General features: G+C 40.7%; 1 protein-coding gene and 1 long non-coding RNA gene across 4 annotated transcripts in view; one reads left to right on the forward strand and one right to left on the reverse strand.

Annotated features, from left to right (window-relative positions):
* The window catches only part of LOC134295417 (uncharacterized), a 30,137-nt gene extending 24,991 nt beyond the window's left edge, over positions 1 to 5,146 (forward strand). Inside the window, exon 2 of the long non-coding RNA XR_010001978.1 lies at positions 4,642 to 5,146. This is a non-coding gene — a long non-coding RNA (uncharacterized LOC134295417). The remainder of the gene's footprint in view (positions 1 to 4,641) is intronic.
* dhcr7 (7-dehydrocholesterol reductase) overlaps positions 1 to 16,225 on the reverse strand; it is a 34,545-nt gene extending 18,320 nt beyond the window's left edge. The window contains exons 1-2 of one of the 3 annotated variants that reach the window (XM_008106082.3): positions 16,088 to 16,171; positions 7,043 to 7,164 (exon numbers count right to left, since the gene is read on the reverse strand). The gene's annotated coding sequence lies outside the window, so the exon portion shown is untranslated. Of the gene's footprint in view, positions 1 to 7,042; positions 7,165 to 16,087 lie in introns of all 3 variants that reach the window. The other 2 variants (XM_008106087.3, XM_003214670.4) reach the window with 2 other exon arrangements.
* Positions 16,226 to 18,199: the final 1,974 nt, after the last annotated feature.

Genomic DNA, 18,199 nt, shown 5'->3' on the forward strand with positions numbered 1-18,199 from the left:
CCAGAAGCTGGGAAGTTAAATAGCCTCTTTGTCTGTCTCTCTGTGTGTTGTTTGTCTAATGGCATTGAATGTTTGCCATATATGTACATTGTGATCCACCCTGAGTCCCCCTTCAGGGTGAGAAGGGCGGAATATAAATACTGTAAATAAATAAATAAATAAATGTTTATCTCTTCATAAAATAAAGTTACACCTTTGGTAGATGAAGGAAATACTATGGATGTAGCATACTGTGATTTGAGTAAGGCCTTCAACAAAGTTTCCCATGATATTCTTGCAAAAAACCTAGTAAAATGTGGGCAAAACAGTGCTACTATTAGGCGGATTTGTAATTGGTTGAATGGCCATTTGAAAAGATGCTCCCCAATGGCTCCTCTTCTCTTCTTCATCTTGGAGAGAAGTGACCAGTGGGAGGCCATGGGGTTCAGTCTTGGGCCCAGGGCTTTTCAACATTTTTACCAATGACTTGGACAATGGAATAGATGGCATGCTTATCAAATTTGCAGCTGACACTAAATTATGCAGGGTAGTGAATACACTAGAAGACCAGAATTCAAAATGAGTTTAAGAGAGATTGGAGATCTAACTAACAAAATAGATTTCAACAAGGAGAAATTTAAGGTATTATACTTCAGGAGAAAACAATAAAAGTATAAATGTAGAATGGGTGACTGAAAATTGACTAACAAAAGTCACCATATTAAAGTAAATCTACACTAGTCTGTATCACTAAAACCATGAATCACACTTTTCAGTCCATTAAACTGAAGTCCTGATGGTTTCAATTGGCATTCAGGCATTCATTCGCTATAAAGTTATACATATTTCAAGAGATGTCATCAGTGGCAAGTGTCTCCTACAACCATGAATCTAATCAAAACTACACAGTGACTACTGCTTTGAAAATATAACTATATGTATAGAATAAACATCAATAATGCACCTAACCAACCAAAAAAGAATAAGCTTATGCATACCAATCAGCATTAACATCTCTCCTTTACTTTCCATACCTTGCTTTTTTCTGTATATATTTCAGATTTCAATACTAATGTCAAAAATATGTAGTATGATTTTACATAGGATTTGTGCTACATTAGAACAGTAAAGACAAATATCACTTAAGTAAAACAAACATTAAATATTAAATAACCTAAAAATAAAATAAGGTGTAAATACTAAACTAATCTGGGAATCTGCTATTGCAACACATCCAATGAAGTGGTTTAAAACCAATATTTAAAAAATTAGGACTAAGTACGTTCCACTACTTATCTTGCTAATCTATACACATAATCTATTTCTCTTCTATCATCTTCTCCTCTATACATCTATCTCTATATCTCTATATACATATAAAAAAGTGAAAAATGTGTATGTGTGCATGTGGAGAAGTTGTCCACTTACACAGACAGCCTCCTGCCTCCACAAACAGCTATAGTTCCTACTGAGCAGGAGACACCAATGGCACCCTCCACTGATATGCATGTTATAGTGAGTGTATGAACATACAGCCCAAACCCTGCTAGTGTCCTCCACAAACACAATTCTGCCCCACACCCAAGTGAAGGATTTCATGCGGAGACAATTTCATCCTAGATGTTCTATTTTAGCTCCAGAATGGACATCCCATGGTTCCTTCATTTGCATGATCCTGCCCACTGCCACTACCTTAACCCTGTCCTTCCTTTTCCTATGGGACACAGTTAACAAAGGAATTGATCAGCAAGTGAACAAGAGATTTGGGGAGAATTCATCATAATTTACAAGAGTTGTTCTTAGAATCATAGAATAGTAGAGTTGGAAGAGACCTCAAGGGCCATCTAGTCCAACCCCCCGCTAAGAAGCAGGAAATTGCATTCAAAGCACCCCCGACAGATGGCCATCCAGCCTCTGCTTAAAAGCCTCCAAAGAAGGAGCCTCCACCACGGCCCGGGGGAGAGAGTTCCACTGCCGAACAGCCCTCACAGTGAGGAAGTTCTTCCTGATGTTCAGGTGGAATCTCCTTTCCTGTAGTTTGAAGCCATTGTTCCGTGTCCTAGTCTGCAGGGCAGCAGAAAATAAGCTTGCTCCCTCCTCCCTATGACTTCCCCTCACATATTTGTACATGGCTATCATGTCTCCTCTCAGCCTTCTCTTCTGCAGGCTAAACATGCCCAGCTCTTTAAGCCTCTCCTCATAGGGCTTGTTCTCCAGACCCTTAATCATTTTAGTTGCCCTCCTCTGGACGCTTTCCAGCTTGTCAGCATCTCCCTTCATCTGCGGTGCCCAAAACTGGACACAGTATTCCAGGTGTGGTCTGACCAAGGCAGAATAGAGGGGGAGCATGACTTCCCTGGATCTAGACGTTATTCCCCTATTGATGCAGGCCAAAATCCCATTGGCTTTTTTAGCTGCCGCATCACATTGTAGGCTCATGTTTAACTTGTTGTCCACGAGGACTCCAAGATCTTTTTCGCACACACTGCTGTCAAGCCAGGCGTCCCCCATTCTGTATCTTTGATTTCCATTTTTTCTGCCGAAGTGAAGTATCTTGCATTTGTCCCTGTTGAACTTCATTTTGTTAGTTTCGGCCCATCTCTCTAGTCTGTCAAGATCGTTTTGAATTCTGCTCCTGTCTTCTGGAGTGTTAGCTATCCCTCCGAGTTTGGTGTCATCTGCAAACTTGATGATCGTGCCTTCTAACCCTTCGTCTAAGTCGTTAATAAAGATGTTGAACAGAACCGGGCCCAGGACGGAGCCCTGCGGCACTCCACTTGTCACTTCTTTCCATGATGAAGACGACGCATTGGTGAGCACCCTTTGGGTTCGTTCGCTTAGCCAATTACAGATCCACCTAACCGTAGTTTTGTCTAGCCCACATTTTACTAGTTTGTTTGCCAGAAGGTCGTGGGGGACTTTGTCGAAGGCCTTACTGAAATCTAGATATGCTACATCCACGGCATTCCCTGTATCGACCCAACTCGTAACTCTATCGAAAAAAGAGATCAGATTAGTCTGGCATGACTTGTTTTTGGTAAATCCGTGTTGACTATTAGCAATGACCGCATTTGTTTCTAAGTGTTTGCAGACCACTTCCTTAATGATCTTTTCCAGAATCTTGCCTGGTATCGATGTGAGGCTGACCGGACGGTAATTGTTTGGGTCGTTCTTTTTTCCCTTCTTGAAGATAGGGACCACATTCGCCCTCCTCCAATCTGCTGGGACTTCTCCTGTTCTCCAAGAACTCTCGAAGATGATTGCCAGTGGTTCTGAAATAACTTCCGCTAGTTCCTTCAATACTCTTGGATGCAGCTGATCTGGCCCTGGGGACTTGAATTCGTTTAGAGTGGCCAGGTGTTCCTGGACAACTTGTTTCCCTATTTGGGGTTGGATTTCCCCCAATCCTTTGTCCATTCCGTGTTGCTGAGGTTGAAGATGGCTTTCTTTTTGTGAGAAGACCGAGGCAAAGAAGGCATTAAGCAGTTCTGCCTTTTCCCTATCCCCTGTCACCATCACCCCATCTACTCCTTGCAGTGGCCCTATCGCCTCCTTTTTCTTCCTTTTTCTACCAACATAAGCAAAAAAACCTTTTTTGTTGTTTTTTATGTCCCTGGCAAGCCTGAGCTCATTTTGCGCTTTAGCCTTGCGAACCTTTTCCCTACAGGAGTTGGCTATACGTTTGAATTCTTCTTTGGTGATTTCTCCCCTTTTCCACTTCTTGTGCATGTCACTTTTGAGCTTTAGCTCAGTTAGAAGTTCTTTGGACATCCATTCTGGCTTCTTTGCACTTGTCTTATTTTTCTTCTTTGTTGGCACTGTTTGCATTTGCGCCTTGAGTATTTCACTTTTGAAAAACTCCCATCCATCCTTAACTCCCTTGTTTTTTAATATCGGCGTCCATGGAATACCTACATCCAGAGAGCATCGTTAACACAACCAACAATGGATCTGGACCAACTTGCCACCGATGATGGGACTTGCACTTTCACTGATACCAACAATGGACTGGGACCAAACTTGGCACAGAGAAGCCCCATGATCAACTGAACATACTGCAGGGGTTAGTGGGAACAGACCTTAATTCTGGGAGTTATAGTTTACCTGCATCCAGAAAGCACTGAACCCAGCTGACGTCAGATCTGGACCAAATTTAGTACACAGACCCAACATAGCCAACTGTGCATACGGGCCTGGTTTGGGGATGACTGACCTCAGATCTGGGAGTTGTAGTTCACCCTTATCCAGAGAGCCCTGAACTCAGCTGACGATGGATCAGGACTAAATTTTGCACACAGACCCAACATGGCCAACTGCAAATACTGGAAGGGTTCAGGGGTGATTGCCCTGGGAATCTGGGAGTTGTAGTTCATGCTTATCCAGACAGAACTGAACCCAGCCTATGATGGATCTGGACCAAACTTCAGTGATATTACCTAACATCCCAAAACAAACAATGCCGTCTTCTAATAACCGAGGCACTGCCAGGTCCTCAAGCTAGTGACATATAAAAGTTGTGCTCATATATTGCTGCTGTCTCTCCTCACACCTTCTCTCATCTCTTCTAAATGATAGTATCTTGAAAACTACAATGGCAACAACATTTTACATAAATGTTATGTAATGAGATTGCAACTACTTATAATTTTTCTCTTCTCTCAGAGGACATTCTCGATGCTTTCTTGGTGGTGGCCCCCCGGCTCTGGAACTGTCTCCCCAGGGAAATCAGATCAGCCCCCACCCTGTCCACATTCCGCAAAGACTTGAAATCATGATTGCTTCAATGTGCCTTTGAATAACAGATCAGACTGCAGTCACAATCGGCCAGTCCTAATTTATTCTTTGTTCTGTCTTCTAGCACTTTATTCCCACTCCTGATCCTACTGTCCTGCCTTTTGCACAACCCTGCCCTTCCCTTGCAAATTCTAACACTGTAGTAAAATAAATGTATTTTAAGATATATTTTATTTCAGATGTATTTTATTTCTCTGGTTTAATGGTTTTAACTGTATTGTTCTGTCTGTCTTTTAATTTTTGTATTTTGTATTCTGTATTGTATTTTGTACTTTGTATTCCCTGCTTCTTGGGCTTGGTCCCCATGTAAGCCGCTCCGAGTCCCTTTGGGGAGATGGAAGTGGGTTATAAGAATAAAGTTGTTGTTGTTGTTTGTCAGTAGTAAAACACTAACGAGATTATATATGAAAATGTCCTGGGGGAAAACAAAACAAACTGAAGAATTAAACTAACTAAAAGGTTGTCATCCAGTCTGTGGCCCCATCTACATTACCATTATAACGCAGATTGAACTGCATTATATGACCATTGTAGGTTCATATGATGCAGCTTAACTGTATTGAACTGTATTATATGCGTCTATACTGACCATATAACGCAATTCAATCTATATCATAACTACAGTGTAGAAGGGGCCTATCTCTTCATTAAGAAGGGATTAAGAATTGTGTAAGGATCATACATTAACACTTTTATCATTTCTTCAGCTGTGTGGGTCCAGATTTTAATTCTGAGATCCTTTCTGTTGATTCCTTCAGGCTTCTGCATAAATTGTTCAGATTTTGAAGGACATCCTCTATCTATGAGCTGTTGGTTCAAACTATGATCTTGCCTAAAAAGGTCTTGTCTAGTGAACTGCAATTATGGTATACCTAGTCCTCAATCTATGTAAGGTAAATCCCTATTTAGTTGTGCTGGATGGTAACAATCATATCAAAGAGAAAAAAATTACATCAGTAGTTTTCTGGCATACATTTGTAGAAAAAATAGCCTTTCTTTTATAATGTCAACATCCAAAAAATAAATCCTATTCTGGTCAAATACTATATCAAATTTAATATCGGTATGAATGGAGTTTGAAATATATAGCATGATCCCTGTATCTGCAGTGGTTACAGTCCAAGTTTTTCCATATTACTGGGGCTTTGCACTAAAATGGCTATATACATTTTCTCCTTGCAGCTTTTTTCTCTCTCAGTCAATTTTTGTAAAGTTTTTTTTAATGGGGGTCTTGTCCTCAGTTGCCATTTTCTGTATTTCTGCAGAAACAAAAACAAAAATTACAAAAGGAAAGAGAGGAATTCCGTATCTTCCTTTTTCTCTCTCTCTTTAATAGGTGATGAGAGATAGAAACAGAGCTGTACTCAAAGCAAGTCTAGACACTATGAACTTAGATGTCCTGAAAGGAATTTGCTTCTGGCGGCTAATTTTGAACTTGCCTTTTTTTCTTCCTAATATTTCACAGACAGCAAATGCTGCAATGCAATCACTGCTTATCTTTTTGGCGAGAATGGTGTGATAGAAATGAAAGAGAATGAAATGTTTCTTTTGTCAAACTGAGGCCCCTTCCAGACAGCTGTATGCAATCCACATTGAACTGGATTACATCGCAGTGTGGACTCAGATAATCCAGCTCAAAGCAGATATTGTGGATTATCTGCCTTGATATTCTGGGTTATATGGCTGTGTGGAAGGGCCCTTAGAGAACATCTGTGGGAAGACAAGACAGCAAATATTAGCCTGCCTGCTGTAGTCAAGAGATTACATCTATGTAGATTCGTCCCCTCCCCCCTTTATCAATGCAAGGGATGGGTGGGAATTCTCACTAATTCCCTGCAGTAGCTATTGCAAAGAGCAGAAGAGAGGGAAAGAGAAAACCAGGAAAAAGCTACAGACATTTTTAAAAAACTGTCCCCTTAGGTAAAACTGGAAGTTATATTTTAACTAGTTATGTGCTGTGTCTAGCTCCTTTTATCAACTAGGTTCAACAAATTAGGATGTTGGTCAGCACTTCAGTACAGTCAGCCCTTCATGTCCACAGATTCACAGCTTGCACACATTAAAAAAATCAGAAAAGCAAATCTTGACTTTGCCATGTTATATATGGGAAACCATTTTGCTAAGCCATTGTACACAATGAGATTTGAGCCCCCACAGGAGGATCCTGGAACCAAACCCCAGTGGATACTGAGGGCCCACTGTACTTGGCATCAGAGTGGAAATAACAGGTTAAACTTATGAAATCACTGACACTTCCATATGTGCTAACCTGTCTCTCACTTCCTCCAGACAACAGAAAACCTTGTGGTGCAAGGAACAAGACTTCTGCATCTTTCTTTGCTGCAGGGGGATGGTCTGAAGGAGGAGGCAGATCACATAATCCAATGCTGGCTTGACATATGAGAGAAAGAGAGACACATTTTGAAGACATTGGTTTTTTGTTTAAAAGGAAGTGGTAACTGTAATGTCTTCAACTACTTAAGAAGAGGATTTCCACATATACACTCTCAAATGTATTTAGCATTCTTCAAAGGATCTGGAACTGTAATTTCCAGAAACTGCTTTCCATATTAGTAAATGGCAGTGATGTGAATGAGGATATGCAAAGCATGGTTGTTCATGTCACCACCACTTAATAATGTGGAACCAAACTACAAATCACAGGATTACATAGCATTGAGCCATGACAATTAAATTACAGATGACATCCCTCAAATAGCAGGTCCAGGTGCTCCTGAAGCAGCTTCCCTTTTTGCTTTGTCTCAACACTAAGATTACTGTATTAGACCAATTTATTGCGCACCCTAATTTTGGCGAGGTAATTTAGCTTAAAAAGGTGAGCATTAGCTTTGAGTAAATATGGTATTTTAAGTACATTGTACCCCACTTCAAGGAGAGACAGGAAGGAAACAACACAAAACAACAACGTTGTCCCACTATACTTGATTCCAGTTTTGATCCTGGCTCACACGCTATAGTCAGGATGACCAACAGTGAAGTAGGGTTGTCATTTCTCCTGCTGCCTGCCTGACAGACCTCACTGGCACCTTTTAGTTTGCTTTGAGTGACTTCCAGCTTCTACTTGGGCTGATTCTTGAAACAGATCACTGTATTTTCTGGAAACAGGTGGGACTTTTGGACAGTTCAAGTGTGCAAATGCTATAATCTACTATTTCAAATATATAAAAAATATTTTATAAAACTGGTCCTTTTAAACAAATTTTAAGCCACCCTGGGTCCCATACCAGGAGAATGCAGGGTGCAAGTAAAACTGCCATCAAATCATCCCCGTAAAAATTGAGAGCTTTTGCAGTTGTACTCTGCGGTTCCATGGGCCACATTTGGCTCCCAGGCTGCATTTTGCCCACTCTGGACTATAGGATGCAGCTCAGTAGGCCCTGAGAGAAACACGATTTTAAGGCTACCTGCCTTAAAGTGAAACAGAGAAGAGAAGCTTGGGGTGGGGGTGGGGGGGTGGGGAGAGCTATGACAGGATGGAAAGTATGGTGTAAATAGACTTGGCAGGAGGGATGAAACTTAGCATAACAACTCAATCTATTCTTAGATTTCACTCCTATTTTAGAGCCTTACTTCAGGGCACCTATTGCAGTGAAAAAACAACACACTGAATAGTCACTGAACAAAATCCACATTAACAATCTCCGGGGCTGTGGCGCAGACGGGAGAGCAAGCCAGTGCAATTAACTGCAATGGATCACTGACCAGGAGGTCATAAGTTCAAGGCCCGCTCGGAGCTACATTGTTGTTTGTCTTTGTCCTATGTTAAAAGGCATTGAATGTTTGCCTAATATGTGTAATGTGATCCGCCCTGAGTCCCCTTCGGGGTGAGAAGGGCGGAATATAAATGCTGTAAATAAATAAATAAATAAATAAATTTTGCGAAACTCTCCATGAAATGATCTTTATCATTTTAAATAAGTATAACAGCAGAAGCAGCACTACCTGTTCTTTACTTTTCTTTAATGAAAGGAAAAGTCTAAAGCAAGAAATACTCTTAGAAGATTAAGATCAGACAAATGTGCCTGCTTTGTAAATAGTTCCACAAAATGAGAAACTACCTAACCCAGTTTACAAAACATAATTAATTTTATTAGGCAAGAAAGAAGTTGTGACACCCCTGATTAATGAGAAATCTCACATAAATGTAAACTATTTGATGGGTTTAATTACTCAGAGCACTGAAAGCTTTCCTACTTATCTCACTAATTTTTAAAGTATTCTTTATGAGACTTATTCTTAATTAAGACAGAGAGAATAACATATAAAAAGCATCCAGTGAACTGAACATACTTGCAGTGGAGGACTTAAGACATTCCTAGAGAATGGTCCTCCTGTGTGAGTCTATGCTGAAGAACCTAGAGAGGTGTTCTCTCAGGTTACAAGTTAAAGAAATCATATTTTTTAATTTGTGGTTTTTCGTTTTTACAAATGTGGAGGACTGACTACATATGGTGAGCCATATATTTGGAGATGCTGCTTTCTTGGCCCAGGTTTCCACCTGCAAGAGATAACACCCAACTAGCTTGCATGTTATTGGGTTACTGAAACTAGTCTCCCTAGTATTCCTATTTACATAACAAGTTACAATAGACAGGTCATGAAGACAAGAATTTGGGTCTGAGTTCCAAGCCCTTGGTAGCCAGATAGGAAATCCATCTTTCTTCTTTTTATCACCTATCACAGGTATGGGGAAACTTCAGAAATACTTAGGACAATCTGCATGCAAAGATGTCCTCTGCTATTGCATATGCTCTACCAAAATGGCTCTTTTCCTGAAATGTGGCTGTTGTGGAAGTGAAAGTATTACCGCATAAAGCAGCATTGCAAATAACCTCACAGAACCTAGAGTGAATCTACATTGTCAAATTACTGCAGTTTGACATCATTTTAACTGCCATGGCTTAATGCTATGGAATCATGGAAGGTGTAATTTAGTAAGGCACCAGCAATATTTGGTAGAGAAGGCTAAAAGCCTTATAAATCTCACAATTCCATAGAACTGAGCCATGGCAGTTGAAGTAGTGTCAAACTAGTTTATTTCAACAGTGTAAATACACCCTTAGTGACTCCAGATTTTTTAAAACGAGCCTATAATTTCTGCATCAGACAAAAAAGAAATACACTTTCCTCTTTCATAACCAGCATAAGATAGACTTTTCTTCTTGCAAACCATATAATTCAGGTGGGCAACCTTTAGACTTGCAAAATCTGATTAATATTTTCCATAAAACCCAATGACATAACCAAAAGCTGTTGGAAAAGACAGACCATGCGAACTAAAGAATTCTGGCTCCAGGTGACAGCACCAACTAAATAATTTGCATTTGAATAAAATGCAAATCATTTTGTTGGTTCTCTTTTTAGGCAACTAGGAGTTCAAAATCTTTGCTGATCTCCCATAATTCAGTCAGCAATCTGCTTACAACCTACCCTGCTTTGATGCACATCACTAGTTAAATAACATATCCAATTAAAAAGCTCACACCTCTAGTTAAGTGACAACTCTCTTAACAAATAGATTTTGTGAGATTCGAGTATGATTTATAGCTTTTATGTTCTTATATTTATACTTTATTTTTTTCTACACATAAACTGTTTGCTTGTTATGATAGAAAATTGTGCCAGAACTGTAAAAAGAGAGAGAGAGAGAGAGATAGGGTTCAACTGGCCCTTATGATTTCTTCTAACTATGATTCCATAAAGAATGGTGGAAGAAAAAAAGTCTTCAGTATTCACATGATAAGTCCCAAGCACATTCTTGCCACTGCACAATTGTCACAGCAGTTCTTTGAAGAGTTACAAATCAACAATGGTAAGGGAACATAGATGAGGTTCACAGGACTGAGGTGAGCACTAACAGGCTAAGTTACACACTTGGGCACGCGTCCTTAGAAATGATACCACAAATTCATACTCTCCAATATTTCACCAGATGAAAACTGGGACATTTGTGGTCAAGCAACATCAGTGTATGGTCAAGGTGGCAAAAGTGATTACTAAGGAAGAGACAAACACACAAGCTAGAGAAAGGTGAAAACACAAGCTAGAGAAAGGTTACAACAGTTTGCCTTTGACTCAATCTACAGGGAAGGTCTCCTGTTTTTGGCCCCCACTGAATTAATTAAATGCAAGTTACTTTTATACTTTACATTCAGTTTGCAACAACTGAAGCCAAGAACAAAAGGCAAACGTGGGAGACATGGTTTTGCTGTGCAGATGATTACATAGAAAATCCTGGAACCAGTTTGAGGTCCAGATGGTGATGACTCAAACAAAAGAGCAATGATGCACATTAAGGGCTTTCTTTCATGCACTTTTCTGGGTGTTTGTTGTCTGATCGCCACCGTTGAAAGCTAGCCTGGAACTGCATTAAATGGTCAGTGTAACTGGGTTAGAGTTGCACTGATTGGGCTCTTGGTGCGATCCAGTATTCATCTTCTTAGATTATAAAATGCATAAACCATTGTACACAGCTCAGTACAACTGTATCTGCTGGGTGAAACGATACTGTGGTCAGTTCGACACATGTTTTCTCTTTCAATTGTGTATTCACAGGAGTTCACAAGGTGACTGCGGACCAGCCTGAAGTGTAAAGAGTAAGAAAAAACAAACCTACTGTGTAAGCCTATATGTTATCACCTTGTTGTATAAACAGTCAGTATTTACCCTTGCTATACAACATGTTTGGAATAAAATCCCTTTTATTCCTAAATTAGTTCTGTCTCCAAAGAATGCAACATACAGTATCATTAACAGAGTAAAAAGATAATATATTGTCAAGTTATGGACTGCAAATATACAGTGTACAGAAACTGCCCATTGACCTGCCACCTGGCTTGGAACAGAAAACCACAAACAGAGAAACAGCCTGTTATGACACGGTTTCGGATCAACCTCAACAGTATGATAGAAGAAATCTAATTTGAGGCTCCAGCAGGTTGCAGTCCTGTATAATTTTGATCCTAAGGATATTAACTTACAATGCATTAAAGAGCTGTCTTCTACAAGAGGAGATTATTCAGAACCCTCCTTTGATAGTGTGAATAGCAAAAGGGATTAAGCAGAAGGTCTCTGGTTAACAGGCGCCTGGGGCAATCATTCCAAGGCAAAGACCTTGAAAGATTGTCTCTGCTTGGGCTGCAGAACAAAAGAACCATTGTTGCGGTCAAAAACAGAGGAGGGGCTCAAAACACACCTTTCAGGGTTGGGACTCACAACTTCTATCATTACTTATTAATATGCCCAGGATACATGGTAACTGTTGCCCAATAATATTTGGGGAGCTACATATTGCACACCCCCAGCTGTATTCTCATTAGCTGCATCCACTCATCAAATCCATGCCGCTGGCTTTCAAGTCCTGCATTTGGGATGCAAACATGGCCCAGATTGAAAAGCAGTTGAGGATTAGGGACACGCTAACATCAAGGAAAGTATGTTGTCTTATGAATGGGTGTGTTGGGCATGCACCGTTGTTGTTGGATCACAACCCTCATCATCCCACTCATAATTGATTATCCTGACTAGGGTCTGATGGCAGCTGTAGTCAAACCACATCAAGGGCTTCAACTTAACCGCCATTTAAAAATGTTTTGATGCTTGGATTTCTTCTTTGTTTCTATGTTAATTTCGCCCTTCTTCCAAAGAGTTCTGGACGTGATATACAGTGGGCCCTTTGTATCTGTTGGGGTTTGGTTCCCGGAGTCTATGAATACCCAAATCTGTGGGTGCTCAAATGCCTTTTTTTCATGTCAGGAGCAACTTGAGTCGCTTCTGGAATGAGAGAATTGGCCATCTGCAAGGACGTTGCCCAGGGGACGCTCGGATGTTTTGATGTTTTTTACCATCCTTGTGGGAGGCTTCTCTCATGTCCCCGCATGGAGCTGGAGCTGATAGAGGGAGCTCATCCGCATTCTCCCTGGGTGGGATTTGAACCTGGCAGCTATCAGGTCAGTAACCCAACCTTCAAGTTACTTAGTCCACTACGCAATCTGGGGGCTCCTGCTCAAATACCATGATATGCAATGAAATAGTTAAACAGTGCCCCTTATACAAAATGACAAAACGAAGCTTTAGTTTTTGGATTTATTTATTTTAAAAAGATATTTTCAAGGTATGGCTGGTTGAATCTATGGGTGCAAAGGGCTAGCTGTATACTCAACTCTCCCTAAGCTTCACATATTGATTCAGAATCTCACAGGCTCCTTTTAACACTTTACAGCCTTTGCAGCCTTTGAGGCCACTTGCCATGGCTTCATCCTGTGGAGTCTTGGGATTTGTAGTTTGGGGAGACATTACAATTCTGTGGCTAAGATTTTTTAATATTGCTCCAAAACTGCAGCTCCTGAGGTTACAGTGACCTACACTGACCATTTAATGCAGTTCCAAGCCATCTTCAGGCTGCAGTGGCCAGACAACAAACTCCCACAAAAGCATGAAAAGAAAGCCTATAATGTGCATCAATACTCTGTGGCTTGTGTAATCATCATTCAGGCTTCAAATTGACTTAAGCAGTCAGTGTAGATGTGCCTTAAGATTAACATACCGTGTTTTCCCGAAAATAAGACAGTGTCTTATATTATTTTTTGCTCCCAAAGATGTGCTAGGTCTTATTTTCAGGGGATGTCTTATTTTTCCATGAAGAAGAATTCACATTTATTGTTAAACAAAAAATGAACATTTATTATATACTGTACAGTAGTTGTAATCACAAACCAACATAACCAAACCAGACAAACTGTGACCCCTGTCAAGAATTCCTTGTTACTACCATTACTTCCATGTACAACTGGTATGTGCATTTACCAATCTTGCATGCTCTGGTGTTTTGTTTGGCAGGCGCTGGGCATGCTTCCAAACAAAAACTTTGCTAGGTCTTACTTTCAGGGGAGGCCTTATATTTAGCCATTCAGCAAAACCTCTGCTAGGTCTTATTTTTTGGGGATGTCTTATTTTCGGGGAAACAGGGTAGGAGGCTGTCATGGCAACTGAAGTGGGATCATAGTGCTAGTGTGAAAGTGCCTTGGCTCAGGCCTGATCTACACTGCCATATAAAATCCAGATTATCTGCTTTGAATTAGATTATATGGCAGCATAGATCCAGCCTGAGACAGCCCTTGAACCTCGGGCTTAGGAACCCAGTACTTTGTCCACTCAGTCTAAGTGATGCTAACACAGGAAGGCATGGCTACACGCAACTTAAACGTTAGGGCTAGTTAGGTGCATACAATTTATCTGCAAACCTAACATATATGTTTTTTTCCCCTACCTCAAAACCCACATTAAATTTTCTGTTAATTGGGCTGCAAACAGGAGGGAGTGCCTCATCTCCTCCTGTTTGCAGCCTGCTTTTGTAATTCTATATTTTAATATCCTGATCATTCTGACAATTGCACAATAAATAGTCACTCATTTCTGCCTAATCTTCAGTCCATCAGACCACGAAACTTTTGCACTCAGTTCAAAAAGAACTCGAAGAGATTGAGCACTGTGTGGTCACATCCAGCACACTTTATTAATTCTTCTTTTTTTGGGGGGGATATTTTTTTTAAAGGGTGCATCTACATTGTAGTATGAATGCAGTTTAACACTACTTCAACTGCCATGGCTCAATGCTATGAAGTTGTAGTTTGGTGAGCCACCAGCGCTCTTTGGCAGAGAAAGCTGAAGACTTGAAACTAAGCTGGAATGATAAGAAACACCATAATGTTTATGGACTGGAACAAAGTGCAGTATATTCTGACATGATGCCACAAGAATGTGAATGTATATTATTGTTGTTTTAATCTGTTTATTTTATGATGTTTTATACTTATTATTGATGTATTTGGATTGTTGTTTACATGATTTTAACGTGTTGTAGGCCGCTTTGGGTCCCGTGAGGGAGAAAAGCGGGATATAAATAATGATTTATTTTAAATATTATTTTACTGACACCAAAAAACAGTATGACACAGCAAACAAGATATATATGCTGGATTTCATATCATAGAATCACAAGTCGAACACTTCCCAAGCGTTTAGGACTATGTGATGCATTTTCGAATGATGCACGCAGATCCCAGTAAGGTGGCCTTTTGTAGTTGATAGATCATAATTTTGTCAATGTTTATTCTTTTCAAATGCCGGCTGAGATCTTTTGGCACAGCACCCAGTGCACCAATTACCACTGGGACCACCTGTACTGATTTATGCCAGAGCATTTGCAGTTTGATTTTGAGGTCCTGATAACGGTTGAATTTTTCTTGTTGTTTTTCATCAATTTGACCGTCACCTGGTATGGCGACATCAATAATCCAAACTTTTTTCTTTTCCACAACTGTGAGGTCTGGTGTACTGTGTTCCAAAACTTTGTCAGTCTGTATTTGAAAGTCCCACAATATTTTTGCATGTTCATTTTCGACTACCTTTGCAGGTTTGTGATCCCACCAGTTCTTTACTACTGGCAGATGGTACTTGTGACATAAATTCCAATTAATCATTTGGGCCACATAGTTGTGCCTCTGTTTGATTATTATTATTATTATTATTATTATATTTATTATATTATATCATTAATATTATTTTATTATTAATATTAATAACAATAATTAAATTATTATTATTATATTATTATTATTATTATTATTATTATTATTATTATTATTATTATTATTATTATTATTATTATTGTTAAAACTACAACTCCCACGATTCCATAGCATTGAGCCATGGCAGTTAAAGTGGTGTCAACCTGCATTGATTCTACAGTGCAGATGTAGCCAAGGACTTGGAAGAGTACCATGAGGGCCATCCAGTCCAGCCCCTTGCCTTGCAGGAATGTACCATCATTATTCACCATGAATGGCATGGATTTTTCAAGCAAGTGCTCTGGTTTGAAGGCATTGAGTCTGCATAACACCAAAATTGCTGTCAGGAAAATCCAAAATGGTCACCTTATATAAGCCCTCATTTGCAGATCCGGTTTTAAGACTGGAGATAAATAGATAACTTGCAATTTCCTCCCATTACATTTGCAATTACATATTATCAGATCTGTCACTCAATTTGGCACCTTCTTTCCCATCTTGCAGCTGGAGACTACTCCAGAGCCCATCATCTCCTTCTTTCCCTGCTTTCTCTCTCGATCCAGTCCACTCTGGAACATCATACCAAAAATCCCGGCTTAAGGGTGCGTCTGCACTGTAACACTTTAGGTGTCAAACTGAAAAATGCAATTTGACGCCTAAAGCGATGTCAACCCGCATTAGTTTTGCAGTGGAGGCACAAAACTTAGCTACGGCCGCTTCCTTACCTTCCAGAACAAGGATCCTTTGTCAGGTCGCGAGAGAGACTCCCAGCTTCACGGATAGAAACGGGGCGAAGGGCTGCGGCGGCTCATTTCCCTCCCTCCCACCCTACACACGTTCTGTCGGCCACGCCCCTTCTTTTGCATATTTCAGTCACCGCCCAATCACCTGCCGAATCCCTCCAGCATCATCTCGGGCTTCACCGCTGGATTGGTGCAGCTGCCTCAAACCACGAGCTGAGCCGATGCCGGTTACCACGGCAACAGGCCGCCCGATGAATATTTTAGGTTTTGGAGAAGAGAAAGACCACACAATGTAGCATTGGTTCAGTTCGACGCCACATTAACTGCCATGGCTCAGTGCTAGGGAATCCTGGGATGTGTAGTGTTACAAGGTGCTCGCCTTTCTGTGTTGTGTCAGCAAAGTTGCAAATCCTGGGCCTGGGAATCCATAACATTGAGTCACGCCAGTTGTTGAGGTTTCCGTCTAAACAAGTCTGCCTAGGATTATGTAGAGAAGTGAGACTTTGGAAAGGGTGGGACTATAACTTCTAGTATCAGATTTTAGAGGCTGTAATAAAACTAAACACCTTCTGCAAGACATAGCTGATAGCCCAGGTGTGGGCGAACTTGAACCCTCCAAGGTGTTTTGGACTTCTGGGTTGTTGTGCATTTTCCGGGCTGTATGGCCATGTTCCAGAAGCATTCTCTCCTGATGTTTCACCCACATCTAGGGCAGGCATCCACAAAGGTTGTGAGGTATATTGGAAAACTAAGCAAGTGAAGTTTATATATCTGTGGAAGGTCCAGGGTGGCAGAAAGGACTCTTGTCTGTTGGAGGCTAGTGTGAATGTTACAATTAATCACCTTGATTAGCATTAATGGCCTTGCAAGCTTCATTCCTGCCTGGGGGAATCCTTTGTTCGGAGGTGTTAGTTGTCCCTGATTGATTCATGTCTGGAATTCCTCTGTTTTCAGAGTGTTGTTCTTTATTTACTGTTCTGATTTTAGAGTTTTTAAATACTGGTAGCCAGATTTTGTTTGTTTTCATGGTTTCCTCCTTTCTGTTTAAATTGTCCACATGCTTGTGGATTTCAATGGCTTCTCTGTGTAGTCTGACATGATAGTTGTTGGAGTGGTCCAGCATTTCTGTGTTCTCAGATAATATTCTGTGTCCAGGTTGGTTCAACAGGTGCTCTGTTATGGCTGACTACTCTGGTTGTGTCAGTTTGCAGTGCTTTTCATGTTCCTTGATTCATGTTTGGGCAATGCTGGGTCCAGTGGTCCCTATGTAGACATGTCCACAGCTGCATGGTATACAGTAGACTCCTACAGAGGTCCTTTGCTGAACGTAGCATGTGTTGGATTGTCTTAGTGGGTCTGTAGATAGTTTGTAGGTTGTGTTTCTTCGTCTGCTTCCCTATACGGTTAGTAGTTCCCTTGATGTATGGTAAGAACATTTTTCCTCTGTGTGGATCTTTCTCTTTATTCTCATGGCTTGTTTTTGGACTTGCAGCTCTTCTGATGTCTGTAGTGGAGTATCCATTGGCCTGTAGAGCCCAATTTAGGTGGTTTAGTTCACCTTGGAGAAGGTGGGGTTTGCAGATTCTTTTTGCATGGTCTGCTAGGACTTTGATTGTGCTTCTTTTTTTACTTGGGTGATGGTTGGAGTTTTTATGAAGGTATCTATCTATGTGTGTAGGTTTTCTGTAAACTGTGTGGCCAAATGTGTGACCAAGTTTGCCCATGCCTGTGATAGGCTATCAGCAGAAATGAGACAGATTTCCATTATTCTGTTGTGGTTTTTTCGTTTGGTTGCTTCTGACTCTTCATGATATCATGGACCAGTGCTCCCTGTCAGCCGTGGCCACCCCCAGCTCCTTCAAGGTCAAGCCAGTCACTTCAAGGATACCATCCATCCATTTTGCCCTTGGTTGGCCCTTCTTCCTTCCATTTTCCCCAGCATCATTCTCTTCCTCAAGCTTTCCTGTCTTCTCATGATGTGGCCAAAATACTTCATCTTTGCCTCTAATGTCCTTCCCTCCAGTGAGCAGCCGGGCATTATTTCCTGGAGGATGGACTGGTTGGATCTTCTTGTGGTCCAAGGCTCTCTCAGGA

This window comes from Anolis carolinensis, chromosome 1, assembly GCF_035594765.1.
Source record: "Anolis carolinensis isolate JA03-04 chromosome 1, rAnoCar3.1.pri, whole genome shotgun sequence".
In the NCBI taxonomy this organism is placed as follows: Eukaryota; Metazoa; Chordata; class Lepidosauria; order Squamata; family Dactyloidae; genus Anolis; species Anolis carolinensis.